This window comes from Protopterus annectens, chromosome 4.part0 (genome assembly GCF_019279795.1).
Source record: "Protopterus annectens isolate FY-2018-M chromosome 4.part0, PAN1.0, whole genome shotgun sequence".
Lineage (NCBI taxonomy): Eukaryota > Metazoa > Chordata > Ceratodontiformes > Protopteridae > Protopterus > Protopterus annectens.
Window position 1 is genome coordinate 1,958,521,157 of NC_056733.1, and position 16,027 is coordinate 1,958,537,183.

Sequence of the window (16,027 nt, forward strand, 5' to 3'; positions counted from 1 at the left end):
GTTTGGAATATCTTCTACTGCTGGAGGACAAGGCTTATTTTCATTATTAGTTTGCAAAACAGACGAAGCACACACAGACTGGATTATGCAAATAGGCTTTACTGTGTTGAGTGGAAAGGGGTAAACAAGAATTTAACAATTCCATTATCATTTGTGCATGGTGTCATGAAGATGATCTTTTTCACCTATTGACTCATCATCAATTTCAGCAAATTGGGAGTGGGTTTGACAGTGGGTTAGCTTGAGAAGGCAGTTATTTAACTACAAAATCTGTAAGATTTTTGAAAGTGTATTTTTTTGTGATAGAGTAAATAAGATTTGCTTTGCTTTACTATGATAGCATTTTTACTTTATTGTGACCAGAATGAAGCATGCTTATGTTGTTATAGAATATTTGTTTTAAGAAGGTGTTCAAGAGATTGCCTGCAGAAGACATTAACTTTTCAATATCAGTAATCTTCTTCTTTTGTCCCTAGCTGGCAGCCAGTGAAGGTGGTCAGCCCTGTAGTTGATAAACTACTGTGGGTGCAGCTGGATTCTGGAGTTCCTTCATGATACCTTTCCATACTGTTTGGTCCATGGCAATGGTTCTGGCCTCCTGTAGGTCAAGTCACCAGCTACTCAGTTCCCCTTCAACCTGTTTAGCCCACATCTTCTTTGGTGCAGATTTGTGAACTTTCCAGTTTGCAGGGCACGCTCTCCATAATAGTCTGTATGGCAAGCAGTGGGTGTCCATCCTGCATACATGTCCAAACCAGCACAGCCTCCTATTCTGGATCTGTTCACTGATCAATGGCTGCTGATCACATTGGGTCTGGATGATCTCATTTTTAATGCAGTCACAAAGCAAGATTCCCAAGATCTGGTGCAGGCATCACATTTGGAAAATCTCAAGCTTGTTGAGGTCTAGCTTGAGGAGGGTCCACATTTCCCATCTATAAAAGAGAATTGGCAAGACCAATGCCTGAAAAAGGTGATTCTTAGTGGTGATAGATATGCTTTTTCTCTTCCACAGACACCAATCGAGTAAGGCAAATGCTATGGCGGCATGTCCAGTCCTGCTACAGACTTTAGCTGTTGATGTCACCATCTTCTCCTGGACTATTGAACCCAGATGCTTGAATTATTGCTTTTGTTCAATCTGCACTCCCCCAAGTGCTGAGGTGGATGGTGGCTTGTGACCTGTTGGTTGCCATCACTTTGGTCTTGTCCACATTTATCTACAGGTCATACGATAGGGTGATGCAGGTAAAGTCATAGATATCAGTAGTAATCCATGGTACAGTAGAGGTGCATATTTTTTTTTTTTTTTGTAAAAGTGCACATCCATTTAGGGCATCTAGAAATGTCATACTGAAGTAGGGTGAAGCTTCAGCCAAGGGAAATATATGGAGTCGACCTGTCAATATTGCCCAGTTTGTTTCATAATGAATAGACAAATCAAGATTTTCCAGTCCAGTAAGTTGTAGTTACCAGTCGCTTTCATCTGTAAGCTGGGTGAGATATAAATTTAGGTAAGTTAGACAGATGGAGTGAAACAAGAGTTGTAGAGTCAATAGTGAGATTTCAGTTTGTATTAAAGTCACCAAGGACTGTAACCTTGCAACTGTTGTCCAAAGTCAGTCATTGCTACACATTTGTAATGCATGCACTTATAAGGAGCTTGGTGTCATTGATTTCAAAACTGGCTATGATAGTTTTACAGCCAGAAGAGATGGACAGTTGAGGAGAATTTATGCCTATGTCATTAGCCTTTGCAAATTTTCCCTTAGACTTCCACCATCATCCTCTACAAAGGCATCTATCTTTTAGTCCTTAGCAATGAGGCTGGAACATGCTATCTGCTGGCATAAAGAGATAAAGCCCTGACTATGCCCTAGTTGACCCGGGTTGAATTAGTGTCCCAGGCAATTGACAAACCTGCAGGGAGGGATGGGCCTTCCCATCCTGGGTAGTAGGTAAGTGGTTAGGGCATATAAAGAACTTTCCACCCCGACAAAAGCAAATACAGACAGTCCTAGGAATTTCACAATAAGTTTTGGGGGGGGTGTAGCTGTTAGACCCAGGGTGGATGTGGGACACTGGGTTCCAGGCCAGTAAGAATGATGTGTACAAAAGAATTGAAGAGGCTGGAGCTGTCCTTTGTTCAGTTAAACATGGCAACTTTCATATTTTATGACATTGAAACTCTTATTGGCACAATCTGCTTCCTAACTTAACCATGCAACAATCCAGCTAAAAGTATTGGTCTTTCCTCTACCCCTTCAGTTTGTTTTTAGCCTCCTTTGTAAGACATAGTCCCAAGTCTTGCTAAAGCCCATGTAGGCTTTGTCTACTGCTGCTCCCATAAAGAAAACAAAAACTAACCTGTAATCCAATCATAACTCTAAAGTACATTTGTCTGAAAGCTCTTTCTAGCCATACACCCACATTGGTTATGGCACTGGAGGCTGTTGTACAATAGAAATGATACCAAGTTTCCCCAGTGGATTTTCACATGCCATTCCCTGCCAGTGTTAATAACAGAAGAAGCCTGCAGTATCCTAGATCTTTCATGCACCATCCCTTATATACATGCATCACTCATCCTTTTTACCAGTCCTCAGATAATTTTGTAGCATACTATGACCTATTGATCTCTATCAGTGGATATGCCTGTATGCTGGCCAGATTTGTGAGGAGACTGGGGGCTGTCCATCTGATTCTTATGCTTTATGTTTCATAACAACAGACAATTCTCTCTATCCACCTTTTCCAGGCCTTCTCTGTGGTCTGTATAGTCTTTACTGAAATGTTGGCACTTGTAACACTGAGTGCTGGCACACCAAAAAAAAAAAAAAAAGAATGACAATGCAGGAGAAGAGTGAGTATTTTATTTATTTATTTATTTATTTGTTGCAGAGGGCATGGCCCCTGCCCCCAAACTTATGTACACCAACTCAAAGATCATCATACTTCAGAGGAAAAGGAAATATACTGAGAAATGGCCATCTTGGACTTGATATATACAAGTCCATTTTTTCAGCCATTCAGTCTCCATTTTTTTAGGACTCATTCATGTGGGTCCCAACATTTCAAATAGTTAACAACTCTACATTTTTCTTCCTATTCTGCCCTGCCTCCCTTCTAGCATTGCATCATCCCCTTTCATTCCTTAGTGAAAACTGAAGCAAAGTATTCACTTAGTGCCTCTGTTTTTTCACAGTGTTCTGTGATCTCCTTGATATCTTTACACATCATGGTCCTGTTCCACCCATCTTCCTAACTGTTGTACCATATGCCATATTGCTACAATCACAAAAAAAAAATCTTAATGCTTTTTCTTACTTTGCCAGCTATCTTATTGCTAAGTTATAGTTAGTAATTGGAATGGCTAAATCCCATGATATCTCAGTTTCAGTAACCATAGACGTTCACCAAGAATCGCTACCTGATCCATTCCTATTGAATTACAGTTTCCACCATGAAGAGTCTATGAGGCTGATACAGTCTGTAGGTAACTAGGTAAACTGCCATTCAGACAGTACCGTTGATAATATTGACATCATTCTACAACCTGCTTTTTGATGCCTCCAAACCTGTTTAAATTATAGAAAACTTCACCTGAGTACCCCCAACCACATAATTAGTGCTCTTTCCTCTGTCTTATCCTACATTAATTTGTAGTATTCATCTCCATATATGACAGTGTCATCAAAAACTACCACTTGGAATCTCTCAACTTTCAAAACAATACCATTAGAGGAAAACTTCTGGATGTAACTCTCAACAACCATCACAGATTAACCCTGTTTATAAAGCATGTTGAAACAAAAGACTGACTCACATTTGATTAACTGCAGATCAAGAATCCCTCCATGAGATGAAGCAAAACTAGCCAATGTTGCACCTGATGTCATCTTGTGTCTCATGCACTCTCATCATCTTCAGATGCACTCAGCCTCTCTACTCTAGTTCAAGATAAAATAAGCATATTATACAATAGCTAGATGTGTTGCAGGTCTCAACAGTCATCCACATCCCTGTTACTCCTCTGTGACCTTTTTTTGGCTGAAATTTAACCAACGATTTTTCTTCACCAATTTCTGCCCTGCTCACAAACTACTTTTCAACTTAAACTGTCATCTATATGCACCTAACACTTTAGTTATAGGTGACTCTATAGTCAGGCAAACTGATGTCTCACTCACCAGGCTGAACAAGGAGAAAATTATAGTCAGCTGCCTGTCGGGTGCCAGGATCCGCCACATAACGCATGCATTCAAGGGACTCCACAACAAGTACAAATATGGCTCTGTCATTGTCCATGTTGGAGTGAATGACTTGAGACGTACCTCCCTGGACTACATGAAAAGAGACATGGAAGAGCTCTTGGATCATGTGGCCCAGGCAGGTATGTCCCTAGCCCTGAGTAGCATCCTGCCTTCGCCCAGAATTATATCACAATATAAGGACAAAATGATTGACTTCAACAATTGGCTAAGCTTCTGCTGTCATTCAAAGGGGATCCAATATCTGTCTGCCTGGGACGACATGATCGACAGACCATGATGCTTTGCCAGAGATGGTCTGCACATGTTGCCCCTGGGATTCAGGTTACTGGCTAAGGCTCTTGCCACCCCTATAGTGCCTTTTTTAGACAAAGTTCAAAGGAAAAAAACACCACTGTAACAGGTACAAGCATGCAAAATGTGAAGGTAATGCTACTCAATGCAGTCTAAACCTCAAAATGCACACTCTCGAAACACTCCTAAAAATGGAGAACATCGATATCTCGATATCTGTGCAGTAACTGAGACCTGGTTCAAGGCTCCAGAGAGCACCCCTGCAATACCAGGCAACAACTCTTACCAAACTTTTCAGCCAGAAAACCAGGATCGAAACACTAAAGGGGGAGGAGTGCCCTTATTCACCAAGGATATTAACACCACCAGGCAAGTTGCCCAACACAATGTCTGAAATTCCCCAAGTGCAACTAACACTAGGTAAGACTGCAATCCAAATTATAGCTTGCTACAGATCCCCCACTATGCCCCAAGATTCTCACTACACCTTTCTAAACATACTGGAAAACATTAAGATACAACCAATCACCCTAATACTGAGTGATTTCAACTACCCTGCCATTAACTGGGAAAACTACTCATGTAACAACACCTTTGCCCAATGGTTCTTGGAATTCATGAATTCCAACTCCCTGGATCAACTAATCCATATTCCCACCAGGGGCTCCAATATCCTAGACCTGGTAATTATCAACATGGGAAATTGATGCTCCACACCTATGGTCATCCCCTCATTGGTCAGGTCAGACCATAAGATAATCACCCTTAACTTCCACATCCCACCCCGACTCCCCAGTAAGGAAACCTCCATAAAGAACTTCTCCAAAACCAACTTTATGCTACTCAAGTCAGAAGTGACAAACTTCATGACACCCATGCAGACGGGAACTGAAAGTTCGACTGCTGAGTCCTACACTAAGGCACTGTATGAGCACATCCACTCATGCATGAATTGTGCAATCCCAAATAGAACCAAGATGCTCTCCTCCAAAAAAAGGAAGCCAATCTGGTGGTCCCCTGCCATAAACAAACATTACAACAAAAGGAAGAAACTGTTGCAGAAAAGAGGAAAATCCCACGATGCAAAAAATTCCCTTACCAGCCTCAGTAAAAAGCTGAGATCCCTCATAAAATCCTCCAAAGCTAGTTACGAAAATAAAATTACCAAAGATTCCAAAGACAACCACAAGGCATTCTATAACTATGTCAAGAATCTAAATGGTAATGCTCAGATGAGCTACAACAGAATGGCATTAAATATACCGATCCCAAGGATATTGCCAAAATCCTGGCAGATCGATTCAGTGCCAACTTCACCCCCCTCTCACCCCCTAAACAGCCCATCTTAATACCGGAAGATTGCCAAATTCCAGTAATAATGGCCACACAGGCTATCCAAAGCTAGGAATACAGCATCCATGGGACCAGATGACATCCTGGGCTGTGTACTACATGAACTACAAAATGAACTGGCACCTTACCTACGTGTCATGTTTAATCATACCCTCACCTCAGGCTCTGTACCCACTGAGTGGTGCACAGCTACAGTTATCCTACTCCACAAGGGGTGATACATCTTGGATCCCGGGAACTACCACCCCATCAGTCTGACGAGCCTGCTCTGCAAGGCCATGGAATGTATTATCATGGAACTTATAAACAAAGATATTGGCAACCTTCAAACACTGGACCCCACCCAGTTTGGGTTCGTGAAGGGCCGATCTTGTCTCCTGAACCTGATTGACTTCTTTGAATCAGTCTTCAGAGCTGTGGATGAGGGTAAGGCAGTCCACACAGCCTATCTGGACCTCGCCAAGGCCTTTGACTTCATTTCCCACTCTGGAATCATAGATAAACTTACTAAGCTGGGCATTAATCCCTATGTCACTCGATGAGTTACCAACTGGCTTACTGACAGAACGCACACTGTAAAAGTAGCTGACTCCAAATCCAGCTCCAGACAAGTGACAAGTGGAGTACCTCAGGGTTCAGTCCTGGGACCACTCTTGTTTGGCATCTACTTCTCTGAAGTACAGGCCAACACTAAGGGACTCTGGCTAACAAAGTTCGCAGATGACTGCAAACTGGGAGTCATTATTGAATCCCCAAATGATGTGGATACTCTACAAAATGGCCTTACTGAAATAGATGCTTGGTGCCAGAGCCATGGGCTCAAGCTCAATGCCAAGAAATGCATAGTTATCCCCTTTGGGAAAAACATGTACCTGTGAATTACCACATAGGTGGCAGTACACTAAACACCGGAAGTGTGATAAGAGACTTAGGGACACAGGGAGATAGTGGTCTCACCTTCAATAACCACATCACCACAACAGTCAGGAAATCCTTCTATGTCGCACACTTCATCACTAAGGGCTTTTCATCCAGATAAAAGGCGGTCATTGTCCCACTGTACTCATCCCTCATTAGACCCATTATAGAATACAACGCCCCATTTGGTATGTACCTCTCACGACATCTGCAACAACTGGAAAGACCGCAGAAATACCTCACTAAAAGAATCACAGGCCTAAAGCAGATGCCCTATGCTGACCGCCTTAAAAAACTCCAGCTATACTCTGTTGCATATCATCTACTCAGAGGCGATCTCTACTTAACATACAAGGCCATGTCAAACCCAGAGCTGTTGCACATGCTACACTTAAAGAAATCCCAGTCCCTCAGAGCCACACGCTCCAGGGATTTAAACCTTATCATCACTATAAACAAAACATGCTGGAGGGATAAGTTCCTGACGCAGAGACTCCCCAGACTCTGGAATAGATAGTTGCTGTTGTTCCACTTATAGAAAGCAACTTATTCTTTTTTGAGTAATAACTAGTATTGTCAATTAGATTGGAAGGAATATAGACTGAGTAGAATGTCAAATGCATTTACAGGAAAACTAGGAAGACATATTACCATCAAGAAAATATAATGTAATATGATGAGAAGTCTGTTACTGACTGTGACGTGATTAGAGGAAAATTAGCACAATCTAATTGACAATACTAGTTATTACTCAAAAAAGAATAAGTTGCTTTCTATAAGTGGAACAACAGCAACTATTGTAACTTGGGAAGCCCAAGCATTTTGGAGTTTTGTTCATGACAATTTATCCTGTCATTTACAAGTGGGAAATTGACGTTAAGCTTAAATAGGCCTCCTTGATCTATTAAACTAATAATCACCTGTGAACCTATGAGTAAGGGCAGAGAGGACCAGAAGATTGACCAGTGCATAGGTGTGGCAGTACAGCAGGTGTTGAACCAGATTGTGGTAAATAAGAGATTCGTCATATGGTAGAAATCTCTGTTTACTGATAACTCTATATTTCCATCCTCAGCAAAAGTCAATAGCCTTGGGTTGCAAACTAAAGGGCAAGACATAAGTTCATTGACTGTAATGAAGGGCTCACTGATTGTGACAGATTGCGAACCATGACAGCCTGTCAAGGGCACAGAATACAGTTATTGTTGTTGTACTCGGTTAAGAGAAACTGGTTACTGTGGTTTGAGGACCCAGTAAGAATGCTTCTTGACTTTCTCCTCATGGAGATAATATGATTCAAAGGGAAGAGGTTAACAGGAAGAGCAGGACACAGTTGAAAGATGATCTCTCTCAGCTTGATTACAAAAACATTTTTATTGTATAAGATAAGGTGGGGACTGTTATTAAGGGCAGAGAATTATGTCTGTCTTGTTCAGTTTGATACCACTGCAATCATCATCTGGGCAAGTGGTTTAAAAAGTGAATGCATAACTGGATGCATGGATGGATGGCTGGATGGATAGGTGGATGGATGGATAGATGGATGAAATGAGTCTAAGGAAGTAGACCTCAGTTCCAGACAGTCACTCTGTAGTTTAGCTTAAGCCAGGAAAAAAAAAGATATGTAGAAATCTATGAGCCATCCTGTCCCCATTAAAAGTGGTGCTACTGCACTTGTCATTAGTGTGTGTGTGTGTGTGTGTGTGTGTGTGTGTGTGTGTGTGTGTGTGTGTGTGTGTGTGTGTGTGTGTGTGTGTAGTGGAGAGGATTGTTTTGTATGACAAATGTGCAGTATAATCTTAGAAATATATGCAAGAAAAAAGTCAGCACAATTATTAATTATAATTAATATAATTATTAATGAACAGCTATTGTTTCAATGCAAGTAACTAAGGAATATTAGTAAAGTTTTTTTTTTTAATTTTTTTTAATGACAGAACTGTCCTGAAATTTAGCCCACAAAACATTTGTATTTGTGCAAGATAGAAAGAAACTCTACGGGGACAAGTGTTTTCCTCTTCAACACCCTTCACTATCAAGCCTCCTCTATAAATGTTAGTGTTTCCTTCAACTATCCCCTTTTCCTAATCATGGAACTTTGACAGACTGCTTCTATTTAATTCTTCCCATAGTCCACCTTCTGACCCCTTAACAAGCCTTTCTATTTAGGAGCTTAAGAAATAGTAACCTTATAAGTGAGAACAGTAATGAGATCAGTTCTGTATTGGTATGGCTGTATCAATAAAAAACTGAGAAATAACATTTGGAAGGCAAGCAAATAGGAGGTACTAAGTCCAATAAGTTGAGCACTTCTGTCCAAAGTATGAGAAGATTTCTTCATTACAAGTAAACCATGTTGTAAATACACTGAATGTTCAAAGGCATACATGATAACTTATATGATCAAACACAAAATCAATAAAGAGTAAAATATAAAATATAACAGCCGTCAAGAAATGTCATTTAATCATTTAAATGAATTAAATTTCATATATGTATGTATATATATATATATATATATATATATATATATATATATATAAATATATATATATATATATATATATATATATATAAATATCTATATATATATATATATATAAAAAATAATGGGTCTACCTGAAAACACCGACACACAAAAACACTGACAATGAGATAACCAACACCACAAAACTGAAATTTCAAAAACACGAAACTTCACATGCCCGACAAAACACAATCCTGACAATCAAGAAAACAAAACAAATACCTTTTCCGTAAAACACACACACAACACAAGCACACCAAAAACCTTACAAACCTACACCAAACCTTACATACACAACTATCTATGCACTAACCTTAACCCAAACCCTAACCCTAAGGTCCGTCGCTATCGCACACTCACCTAACCCGTGCCCTAACCCTAACTCACTTAACCCGCCCCTAACCCTAAAGTCTTTCACTGTCGCACACTTACCTTACCCGCACCCTGACCCTAAAATCTGTCACTATCACCCACTTACCTTAACATGTCAGTGTTCTCAGCATTGGGATTGTCAATCGTCGGTCATCTCCGTTGTCGATCTTCCGGTGTCAGTTATCTCGTTGTCAGCGTTCGGTGTTTTCAGGTAGACCCATATATATATATATATATATATATATATATATATATATATATATACATTTATATATATATATATATATATATATATATATATATATATATATACACTTAATACAGTTGTAAAACTGTTAAATATTAAATATGGAGATTGTCCTATGGTACATCACACGATCATGAAAAAACAATATACGCAAACAGTCAAAAGCATAATTTACACGTTTAAATAACATATAAAATATAAAATGTAATTTATATTTTCTTAAAGTACAATCTTCATAAAAATATTTTATACTAATAAACAAATGTATTTATTTAACATTTGTTTACTGGGAAAGTCCTATTTGGAACAAAGCCAATTTTCAGCAGAGGCCCGGGGAGAAACACTCTAGATGCATGTCTTTGTAATGTGGGAGGAAACTGAAATTCCCTGAGAAAACCCACACAAATGCAGGGAGGGCATGCAGACTCTGCACAGAAGGCATTCCAGCCAAGAATTGAACCAGAGAACCTCTTGCTGGGAGGCGACAAAGCTACCGCTGCACCACTGCACCGCCCAACAGAAATTCAATCCTGGATATTTATCAACTTGGTATAAAATCTGTCATCTATCTAGTCTTTGTCATTTCAAACCTGTATGCAAAATTAGCATCTCTGAAATCCATAGTTTCATGGTCAAGCAAAAGAAAAAAAAGCAAACACTCTGCAAATTACACAATCTTCTATACATTTGAAAGGAGCATTGGTTGATTTTTTTGTTTTAATACCACATGGACACTCATGAATATGATGATATGATGTGGCAGATTACTAATGGTCATTTCCACATAGAAAATGTCACAGACACAAGCTAGAGCAATGTAAACTCTCCACTGAGAATCACATTCATAGCAGGTTTTGAATACATGGACCTTCATCTGTATATCTGCAAAACATAAATCTCTAAATTGTGTGTTTTATAAAAGGTATTTAGGACTTCTTGTCCTGCAGTAAATAAAATGTGACTCAGGAACTTTAACAGTAAGGAAGTCTCAATTCTCTTCCATAACTTTCTAAGTATTTATGAGAATGCCTTTAATCTTACAACAATCAAGACTCACCTCTAACATAAACATTCCTGTGACATTTATAATATTCTTGGTCTTTGGTAAACCTTTCAACAAAGTTAAGTGCAAAGTGACTATGTAACTTAACCTAAATCTCCCCAGCCATGCCTTCAAGAAGCATGGCAACATAGCTTCTATTTCTAAATAATTATATTATCAGATTTAATTCAAATGCATTACCAAAACTTGTAAGCCTTGAAAACCTGGTTATTTGGCCTCTATGTCTATTTTTCGTCATGTGTCTAGGAGGCTGCTGATAAAATATAGATAATTTACAAAAACTGGCTTCCTGCAAACCTTACTTTGAAAAAGCTTTGTCTATGCATTCATATCAAGTGAAATCAAATAAATGAATGAAGCTTCCAACATCACTCAATTCAAATATTAATCAGCCAGTACTATTAATAGTGTTATTAATAGTAATGTTAATAAATTAGTCTAGTTCTATCATCTAAACTTCATACATTAAAAGAAAATAATACGCCATCCACAAACCTTTAATAAAATCTGACTTTTATCAAAAATAGGTACAGGATCATAGAATCATAGGTGGTTAATGGCCCTGCAACCTTTTCAAACCTAGCTATTCATGTCCCACTCTCCCAGCTGTCAATGCAGAAGGACTAGAATGTCTTTGCTATATTTTGGGCACCTACAAGTTGCCACTGTCCATAAGGGACACAGGCGACAAGCCTAAGATTGGCTTTGTGATTTCCCATCCATTGGTCCAAATTGCACTTTAATAGTTTTAGGTAAGATATCTGCTTCACATAAATGGGGAGTCAGTTCTAGAGAAGGAGTAATTTCTGAGACACATACCTGTCTCCCCAACATGTTTTTTTTTTTGTCACAGACTAGGTTTATATTCGTGGAGTCTGTAATTCTGGTGCTAATTGTTTTACAAATGTTTGGCAGATACATCAGGGCTGGATCAGAGAATGCCTTGTAGGCTAGGCATAGACCCCCCCCCCAAGTAGTCTGTAGGAGACTGAGAACAGAGACAGGTCTGGGAGGTTGTCCTTATATGACATGTTATTTTCACTCTGTATTCTTACTCCAGGTGTTGCAAATGCATTGTACTCAATTTTTGGTCTAATGTGGTCTGAGTACAGAAGGACTATGATCTCATTAAATCAGGTAGCCATGCCCATACTTATAACCTGTGCCATGTAGACGGACCTTCTTACTACAGTGGACACATGGAGATTAAAGTTCATATTACTGTCAACCTGAGTTCCAAGTTCCTTACCCACTAGGTGTACACTTAGGGGTGTGTTATTAGTGCTCTAATTTATAGGAGAGGTCATCTTTTCGAAGGGTATAAGTATGTGTTTTTTGTACTGAGTTTTAGGTTATGGCTCTGGTATCAGTTATTTATCCATGTCACATCCTCCTGGAGGATATCTACATCTTTTGGGGATTTAATCATTGCACCCAGCCTGCAGTTGTCAGTAAATGTGGTTAACCAGAGGCCCTCTACAGTTTCCTTGACTTCAGAGAAGTATATTTCAAACAGGATAGGTCCCAGTAGTGCGCGCTGTGGTGTCACACCTCCCAATAACTCAATTTGTGAAAGAAGTAGTTAACATGACACCCATGTATCCTCCTTTTATTTGTCCATAGAATTTACAATTAAAGACAAAAAGAATAATTTTCTAGTCAGGTGACCATCAGCAAAATTAAGTGTGCTCTACTTACTGATGTTATGTCTGAATGTCTTATCAAGAAAGAGTTTATAAATTTCACCTTGGGGATATAGTGATAAGGAATGCATTTACATATATTTCTCAACACTAACAGCACTTTCCTAATGCTCATTATGTACCCATATGGGTGCATATACAAACACACACATGCACACACACACACACACACACACACACACACACACACACACACACACACACACACACACACACACACACACAAAGAATCCCTTCATCAAATTTCACCCTATTGCCACATCTGGAAATAGTTACAAGATGCTGGAGATGAACAATGACTATAGCTCCCATCTTACTACAGGAGAGAAGAAGATGTATAAAAGCTGTAATTCTGCATTACCTACATGGCACATAACAGAGTAGCCTAACAATGGCATTTACAGTGTCATTCTGCACCAGAAGAAAAGGAGGTTTGACACATTATCAACATTTACTGCTTACAGTTCAGCAGCTATTGTTAACCTGAAACCAAAAGATGCCCATTTAAATTCAGCATAAAAATAGTGACTATTGCACACTCACATTTGAGTAAAAAAAAAATTACAGTGGAAATAGCCAACTAAAATGTGTACTTATACTTAATGTCTATGATGGGGTTTCAGGCCTTTGCCACCTATTATTTTTCTGCTGGAAAAAATAAACTGAGCAGAGTTTTCTCTCATTGATAGTTTATTTTGTAATAGTTGGGTATCACACACAAAGATGATGTTAAGCAAATGCTGATCCTGGCACACAGTGACATATTGTTTACCTTTCAAACTAATTAGACAGAACTTAGTTATAAACATAATCACCTAATAATCCATTCAGGAGAGAAAATGATTGCCAGATTTTCAATATGTATGAGCTGATGTCTAAGTATATTTAAGGAAAACATTTCCTTCCTCATGATCGCCATGTCACTGGCATCACCACGTCCATAATGTTGTTGAAAAGAGTACTTAGACAAATTTACGTAGTTGATTAATAAACACATTTATGAAGAACTTCCCATATTTACATACCAATGATTTGAATGGCTGCAGCGTGAGAATAAGAGGAAGCATTGCAGATGGAAACCAGAAAATGGGCATCTGTGGATATAGTTAAAGAATGGTGTCACAGACACTGGCTATGTATAGTTCTGTCTGAACTATATTCAGGATCCAAGAGTCACAAGCTGAATTTATTTATTAGCTGCCTCATGATTAGAATAAGCAACTGTCAGGAATGCTGCATGCCAAGTTGAATAATGTCTTTTCTTAATCAATAACCACTGGATGTTATAGCAACAACATGTACATAACCAAGCATAAGATGACAGCTTGTCACTAGTAAGAGTTCTGGGATTCCCAGGTGTCAAAGGAAAAAACTTCAAAGACCAATACACATAAGGTTCAGATAAGGCACATTTAATAACTTGCTGCAAGGAGACAAAAACATGCAAATACAGGATTTTGCCTAGCCACTAACAGGAAGTATGCTATTCTTATACTGTTCTACAAGACATTGCCTTCTGTGGTTGACATAATCAAACACAACTTTCAGTATTGTTCTACAGCAGATGTTACTCAGATTTTCTGCTGACATGACTGGATTTATGAAAAACATTTTGAGAAAAACAACCTGGCCTTGGTGGGCTCTAACCCATTACAAGCTTCTATTGTGTAGTTCTAATACATGTGTTACATTTCAAGATACTTTTCTAGTTTAGACACAAGCAAGTGCGGATTGTAGTTCATATTTTCAAGCAGTCTTTGTTCTGATTATCTATAGCTCCTGCAGCTGTGTATTTTCTCACAGCACAAGCGGAACTCCTTGTCTAAGTCTCATACATCTATTCATTATTTTCCTGACACAGGCAGAAATTATCTGCTTCCCTGTAAATTTTCAAGGCATAAGCAAAAATTATAGCTGCGCATATTTCATGACAATACAAGGTTAGAAAGCTTCTGCAATTCATACAAATTTTATGCAGTGTGAAATAGAATAAATGTGTTAACCCTTTTCAAGCCTTAAATGCACTAAGCATATTACTAATACATACACTAATACATATTTTTCTGACATTTTCCCCCTTTAATACTTTTATTCTACTTTCAAAATAAGCATAAACAGTTTTTTCTTCTCTTAACCTCTTCCCACCTAGGATTTGCAGTTAAGAGAGTCATTCAATTTAAACCTATGAAAGCATTTTCAATCTTTTAACAGTTCTTCAAGCTCAGTAATTTGATATAAGGTTTCAGAAAATGACATGCCTATAAAGTCTTTAATCAGTCTTTTTATGCAGGTGATGCCACAGCAAACACATACTCCCAGTAGGATCATTCCTATACAAATAGCAATCAGAATGTTCATTAGGATAGTACCTCACCCCCCAAACCATTTCTGGAAAAAGTCCATCAGTGGGTTTGGTCCTGGTTTGGTCATGTCCGACACTTGCTGAATTACCTCAAGGTGATTGTCTATCTCATGTTAATGGTCAGAAATATATGAACAGCACTCCTCCTGGATTAAAGCGCAAGTACCACCTCTTGCCGCTAGAGTGACGTCGAGAGCCATGTGGTTTTGAAGCACTACAGTTCTCATGGCATTCAGTTCATCAGTCACCAATTTGAGGGTGGAAAAAGTTGTATTACTCATCACTTTGAGAAGTTTAGATAGTTTTCTCAGCTCCCAGATCGATTTTGTTGCTCCATATGCTGGTAATATGCCTGCCCATGATATAACAGTATCACTCAAGTCCATGTGTGTCAGTCCATTGCCTATAGAATGATGTTTTTTCCAGCACATATCGATTTGCCCTACTGGATTTACAGGTTTCTTGACGGGTTTCTTGTCGACCTCTCGGGCATTCCGAATTTTTCCTCAAGGTAAAACTGCAGTGTGTTGTATGGCTGGAACCAGGTAGCCCAAAAAACAACTGCTGGAACAATTCTCAGGTAAGCACGTGCATGCTTTTCTACCACATATGAAATAACAATCCTCTACTTTAGTAGTAACTTTACTATGAATATACACTTGTCCTGCATGAAACATTTTTCTATCAATTATAGACAGTTGTTTATAGAGAACAGAATTATGTTTTACTTCATCAATTGTTTTGTGCATCAATTCAAGAAATGAATCATAGTTTGTATTACAATAAGAACCTGCATTGTTAGCTTTAGTCTAACATTTATAAGGAACAGTCACATTGCAGTTGCACCAACCCACCTGAACTGTATCATTTTTATAAAAATGCACAGTTCTCTTTTGTGGAATAGACAAGTGCAATGC